Here is a 6,588-nt window from a genome sequence, read left to right on the forward strand (position 1 = left end):
GCCCTGTCCAGTGACCAGCTCTGCCGAACGACCGCCTGTTTCTGCGCGAGACCCTTGCAGGGACAGCTCTGCAGCCCCCTGCCCCCCCACTGTGTGCTCGCATTTGAGGATGGGTGCTCATACCCCAGCACGCTCTTTAGCAAGGTCTGATTCTTTTGTAGTCTTAAAGCTAATTAATCAAGGGAAAGGAAAAGCTCAGCGTGGAGGGGTTTTTCTTCTGTCATTTTTGTTTCTGGGTATAGTTTCACTTTTCTTCTTTCTTTCTGAAGAACTTCAATCCCCTTTAAAATACAAATACATTCCAACCAGACCTCAGGACTTATGTTTGTTGTTGTAAAATCCCTGTAATGACTCCTGGCTTGCTTCTCCAAGAGGCCTCTTGCCAAACTTGGACTTACTCAGCGCAGCAGCCGAAGTTGGCAGCCACAGCTTTCACAGAAACCTCAAAACTTTGCAGAGGATTAACTAAGGTGACACTGAGATTCAACAGCATCTTCATGCCATCTGTTCCCTGATAAAAACCTCCAAGAAGGGAAAATGCACCAGCCAGGTTTGCCTCGACCTAGATGCTCCTGCTGCCAGGCAGCCGTGCCCTCCCCGCACCCCCCAGGACCACTGGGCATGAAATGGGGGTCGTTACCTCCACTGGGAAAGGGGCATCTCGCTCAGGCTGCTGGACCCTCAGACCCATTTGCAGCCTCAGGACAACCAAGCATCTTCCTGGTTTGTTTTTTTCCAGGTGGGCTTCCAGTCAGACAAATGGGCTTTTACGGTCCAGACGTGACACCCCAGAAAGAGCGATGCCAGCACCCGCATTACAACTTCAGGCTCTGTGGGGCTGTAGTGGCAAAACCAACCAACCTGCAGACACCCCCCAGCATTAACTTTGTTGCCCTTGGGGAATGGGCTCAGCCTTGGCTATTCCCACGAGAAACTCGCTTGCCTCTGGTCCCGCAGCCAGCGCTCAGCCACGGCTCTGCCCCCGTAGAACAACTCCCTGCCCAGCACTCCTCCCTCCCTGCCAATCCCCAAACCCCATGCGGGCACGAAGGGCACACGTCGTGCTTTAAAAGGAGGTAACGCGGGCCGTGCGCCTCCATCACCAGCAGTACCGGGTTTAGCTCGGCTCCCCAGGCCCCACGGAGCCCCACGCAGGATCAGGTCCCCTAAGGAGGACCAGGCAGATCAGCCGCGTGCTCCAGCCGTCAGCCCCTTTCTCCCACTGCAGCAAGCAGAGCTGCTTCTGGGTTTTTGGTTTTGGGGTGAGTTTTTGTTGGGGTTTTGGGGAAGTTAAAGGATATAGTAAATAGGGTGCCAGTAGCAAAACTGGGCTGGAGGAAAGCGGCCTAGTTAACCAAATTCTGATGATTAGCTGAGCTCAGGAGATCCAGCCACCTCTTAAGTGACTATGAATATTCAGGTAAATATGTTTAGCTGAAATATTGAGTCATCAGTAGACCTTAATGCACAAAATGTACTCCTGCCTATTTTTCGTTAATTTAAAACACAGCACTGGCCAGCATTCTTGACAGCTTGCCGTGACACATCTGTAATATTGCTCAGGTATGTTATCCCTCAGGTAGGTTTGCTTTCTGCTGGCAATGTGCAGAATACAGAAGATAACAGCTCTGCATGCAGCAGCTAAATCTACACAGGTAACACTCAAAAGCTGGGGTTGGGGCAGGCGGAGGGGAGAGGAAGAAAAGGGTTAAGTAGCATGTTTTTCCTTACAGAGAAAAGGCTTGTTTACCATAAGACACTGCTCCTTAAATAAGCTTCAACGATTTCCAGACAGCAAGGAGGGAAGTCAGACCCTAGGCATCCACCCTTGCCTAGCTGACGCGTGCAAGCACAGAGATACCAGAGCGGGAAGGGATGGAGCAGGAGCACTGCCTCGCACCTTGTGCGATGAGAGGACCGGCAGGCACTGGGCAGAATCAAATTTAAACAGAAGTAGGTAATGCTTGAGAATTAGGAAATGGAGATAAAACCGTGCAGAAAAGGAAAGTCTGCTGTGGGGCAAGGCAGAACAGCGTTTTCAAGGTAATATTTTTCATTAGTTGCTGAGGTGTGGGGAGAGCTGGACTGGCCTGGATGAAGCTGTACACGACAGCAATGGAATAAAGAACATGAAGTTTCTGGGATGCTAGAAATGGGGGGAAAAAACCCAGGCAAAACTAGAGGAGGAGCTAAGCAAAGAAGTCTGAACAATGGTCCTTGGCCATCATGAGCACAATGGAGAGGAACTAGAAAGGAGCACGGGAGGAAAGCCGAATCCCTTGCTCAGCCCGCTGAGAGCCAGTTGGCAGCTCAGCACCCAGAACCAGCCGAGATACTCTCTGTGAACTGGCAGGAGGAGCAGTCTCATGTGTTTCTCACTAAACTGTCTGAAATGGGCTTACACTCGTCGTTCCAAGAGAGCAGTTTTTACACACTGTTGTCCTAACAAATTTGAGTTGTACGTTGTCTGATCCCTCTGACACATCTGGCCCCGTACACTGACGCAACAACTTGCAGACCAACACGTAGGCTGGGAAGGGGATGACTAAGAGTGACTGCCTGCGCGTCACTGACCTTCAGAAGCTTACGGCAGCCTGCACCAGGTGAGAGACAAGTGCTGCACTGATTTGTATTTGTTTGTTTTAAAATACATCGTTGTCGGAGCAGAGGAGCGGGAGCAGCTCCTGCACGAGGCCCGCTGGCAGTATCACACTGCACGGCTGCTGAGCTGGAGGCGAAGCAGTGCAGGTCACGCTGCTGCAGGCGCGTGTGCCATCCCCTGACCTCTCCCTCCAGACAGCACCATGTAGCTTACAGCGGCTTGGGGAGAAAAACATCCTTCTGGTAACTGCTTGGCCACCCAGATCCCCCGCTGGTCCCTGCCATGCCGGGGCAGTGCTCAAGCTGCAGTTTCACAGCCTGCCCTGGACAGAGGCCGGTATAACCCTCTGTGGCTCTGGGACAGTGCTAGGAAGTGAGACAAGTAAAGCAGGAGGGAAGAATGCGACTCAGGTCTCAAAGGGAAAGCGTTTAATCCATTTCACTTCGAAGCCACGTTCTCCCCTCCGAGTCTGGCACCAGCTCGGAGGTTGAAGCTCAGCGGGGCTCTGGCAGTCAGCATCGCTTCCCCTTTCAGCACACCCAGGGCCAGCTGAGGGAAGGGGCATTTTAGGTTTTTTTTCTTTTAATTGTCTGTCTATTCTTCTAGAAGTGTCTACAGCTAGTTCTCTGCTCCGTTTGGAATCCGTGTGTTCATAGCTGGAGAAATCCCTGTTCTTGAAAGACATGGCATTTGCCAACGTCAACAAACAATTTGTGTTTGTTTCAGTAAACCCTGCCATCTCATTTTTAATGTGCTTATGGACCAGAACCAAAGCTTGCCTTACTGGCTGGTGTAGACTTCAGACTGCCTGTGATCTATTTCTACAGCTTGGCTGCATTAACTTTTCCTCCAAATCCCTTGTTTCTGTTGCATGGAATTTACGCTTTTGTTCAGCTGTCACCGTGTGACTCCAGCCTTCCCAAGGCTGCATAAGGATTTGGGCATTCTGTGCTCAGCTCCCTGTAAGAAAACCTCGTCTACTGTACAAAGCCTACACGGTGCTAGAAGAACATCTTGAGTACCAAATAACCCAAACTATCTGCTGCCGCTTCTCCAAGGGCACATTAAAAACACGTGCTCTGTATTTTCAGAGAGTAACTCTTCGGAAAGCTACCACCATCAGAAGCAAACCCATTGACCTGGCACCACCTTCTGACCCAGAACTGTCTTATATGCAGCAGCAGGTGTCCCCTGTTTTGGGGAAGGAGGAGTGAGATGGGGAGAAGAGGAAAGGCTATGCATTTTGCCAACAGGTCTGGACTAGAAGGGGCACAATGGTATTTCTTTAAAGCTTTCTTTGGCATCTTAGGAGTGTTTTATCTTTCAGACTGACCTCTCATACCCAACCCATTTTTTTAATCTCATCAACAAAACACAATTCACAGAGATGCCCAATTTACTGTTGTAATTAATCAGTGTCTTTACACCTCTCCTTGTTTTAATAAGCGCAAGCCAGTGTCTATTAGTGCAGATTTCATATGTAATATACATCCCAAAAGTTTTCTGATATTCCTTAGTCTTTTTTACCTGAAGTACACATCAAGTGAATACACTTTAAAAACACCGGCATGCCCTCCCCAATTTAAACAAGCCTTCTGAAGGTGAGCACAGAAGGACCCCACCTTGCTACAGGCTATGGGATGTCCCCAGCCTGTGCGCAGCGCCAAGGCGAGGAACCACACCATGGATCTCTGCCTCCTGATGTGTTTCTCCGAGAACTGCAAAGGTGAACGGCGATGCGCTAAGACACTACCACTGCATCAGCCACAGAGCATTAACAGTCCTCAAGGGCTAATAAGTGCCTACGCCTTCTTATTAATTATCATTGAGTAAGAGTGGAAGCCTCAGAAAAGCAGGGCTTCAGCATTTTCCAGTGCTCATGAGTTTCTGTCCTCTCCACATCCCAGGCATCTCTTCCACCAGCTCAGCATCCACAGAACAACCATCTCCCAAACATCCACAGCAACCAAGTCTTCCCGTGGCTTCTCATGTGAACTTGCCACACTAGGACAGCAATCCCACACCATCCTCTCCAAGAGGTCATCAGCCTCAGAAGTCCTTAGGGTTTGTCCCCACAGCTTCAAAGAGCCCAACAACGTAATGGTTTAAGGAGAACGATACAACTAAGGCTTGTGGCAAAGTTTTGGCAATAAACAAAAACTAAACCAACCCACACCACCCTTAAATCAAGATTTAGCCTGCCTAGAGTATCTCTCCAGGGAATTGGTTAGCAAGTGGTTAACAGCCCTGGAAGACTAGTCAAAGTGAAAGCTACCCGTTGCTGGGGTTAGCTAACGAACCAAGAGAAGCAGCACGGGGTGGCGAGGCTGAGGACAATCCCACACACCAAGCCCCAGGAAAATAAGTGTTTGACGAAACAAAGATATGCAAAGCTGTTTTACTGAATAGCAGTGAGAAAACATGGTGTTGAGAAGAAGAGAGTATCCATAATTAATCTCTGGCACTCCACTGAAATCTTATTTAGCAGAACCTATGTTTTAAAGCTGGTAACAGGCAAATCAATCTTTACTAGTAAGAACTCTGGCCTGTTTTGCTCTCACTTTGCCTGACTTGTTCCTTTAATTTGTGTTCTCCTGCCAGTCCCAAGCATTCCCCTTCTCCCAGCCAGCGCTACGCGCTAACCCTGTGCAGGCGATCGCCCGCTGCATCGCTCACTGGGGAGAGCTGGGGAATGCTGCAAACCGTCTTCACATCAAATTTGGTACTGACACAAGGGTCAGGTAAAGATTTCCGTCTTTTATAGAGACTTTAATCCTTCAAGGCCTGCAATAGCTGGAATCGCTTGCAACGGTCACAGTAAATGGAGCTAAACAAGGAGGAACGCTGCTGAGCCGGGTGCAGGTGAAGCACACAGCACCACCTTCCTCTTCTTCCCACCGACACCAGTGCAGCTGTCCCTGTGCCTTCCCTGATCCACATTGCCGAGCTCCTACACAGGGCTTTCCCAATGGAGAGCCATCCTGGCAAGGCTGGCTGCAGCTCGTACCAGGGCTGGCAGGAGAAGGCAGGCAATGCCACGCTGCCTGGAAGGAAAAGGCTGGAGCTGGAAGGGCTTTATTTTTATGGCAACTCTGCTTCTCAGGCTGGCTTAGTTGTGGAGTCAAACCACACCTTCAGAGACAAGTTATACACGTGCAAACAACTGCTGTAGGACCATTAAACATTATTATGCCGTTCACCTTAATAACCCCGTCCGTTCACCTTAATAACCCCAAGGTATAACATCCTGCCTACAAGGGTAGCTCTGGTGCTCCTCTATTCCAAAGCTGTCTGACTTCAGCCTGCCCAGAAAAGCTTCCCCCTTCACCAGAGAGCCAGCCCTTGGGGCTTATAGAGCTGGCAGGTGTCTGCAGCAACACAGAAAAGCTTGTTTCGCAGCAAGATCACTTCTCCCCACCCCTCAACTGGAACAAGATGCTCAGGACCTTAAAAAGCAAAGCCTGTGTAAGAGAGTCACCTCCTTCCTGGCCCAGGTATCCTGATCCATGATCCTCAGATCCGTACCAGCACTTTTATCACAGCCCCCACACCTCAGGACCTTCTGGGCCAGCAGTCAGCGAAAGTTAAACATCCAGCAACGGTTTCAATTACTGTTAGATATCAGCTTCATTTGCATACTCGTTACTCTTTGTGGATTAACTACATTCACCCTGATGCAAGCGTATTTCAGCCCCAATATTATGAAAGGAGAGAGAAAACAGAGTTTTGTAGTTTCCTTAAAAATAATCCAGCTCTTTCTCATTATCTGTGAGCCGGGGGTGCAGAATATCTGCGTTACTGACTGCAGAGAAACAGCTGTGTTATCTCCAGTCAGAGTAAGCTGCGCTGTAGCACTCTGAACATTCTCTTCACAGCCCACAAGCACTTCTCACTTCACTCAACACATGGGTCTTATTTAAACAGGCTTAGTGGTATGAGGAGCGAAGGAGAACTGGGAATAAAAAAGTGGGGGGGGGGGGGGGGGG

The sequence above is a fragment of the Eurypyga helias genome, unplaced genomic scaffold (genome assembly GCF_000690775.1).
Source record: "Eurypyga helias isolate BGI_N326 unplaced genomic scaffold, ASM69077v1 scaffold19793, whole genome shotgun sequence".
Lineage (NCBI taxonomy): Eukaryota > Metazoa > Chordata > Aves > Eurypygiformes > Eurypygidae > Eurypyga > Eurypyga helias.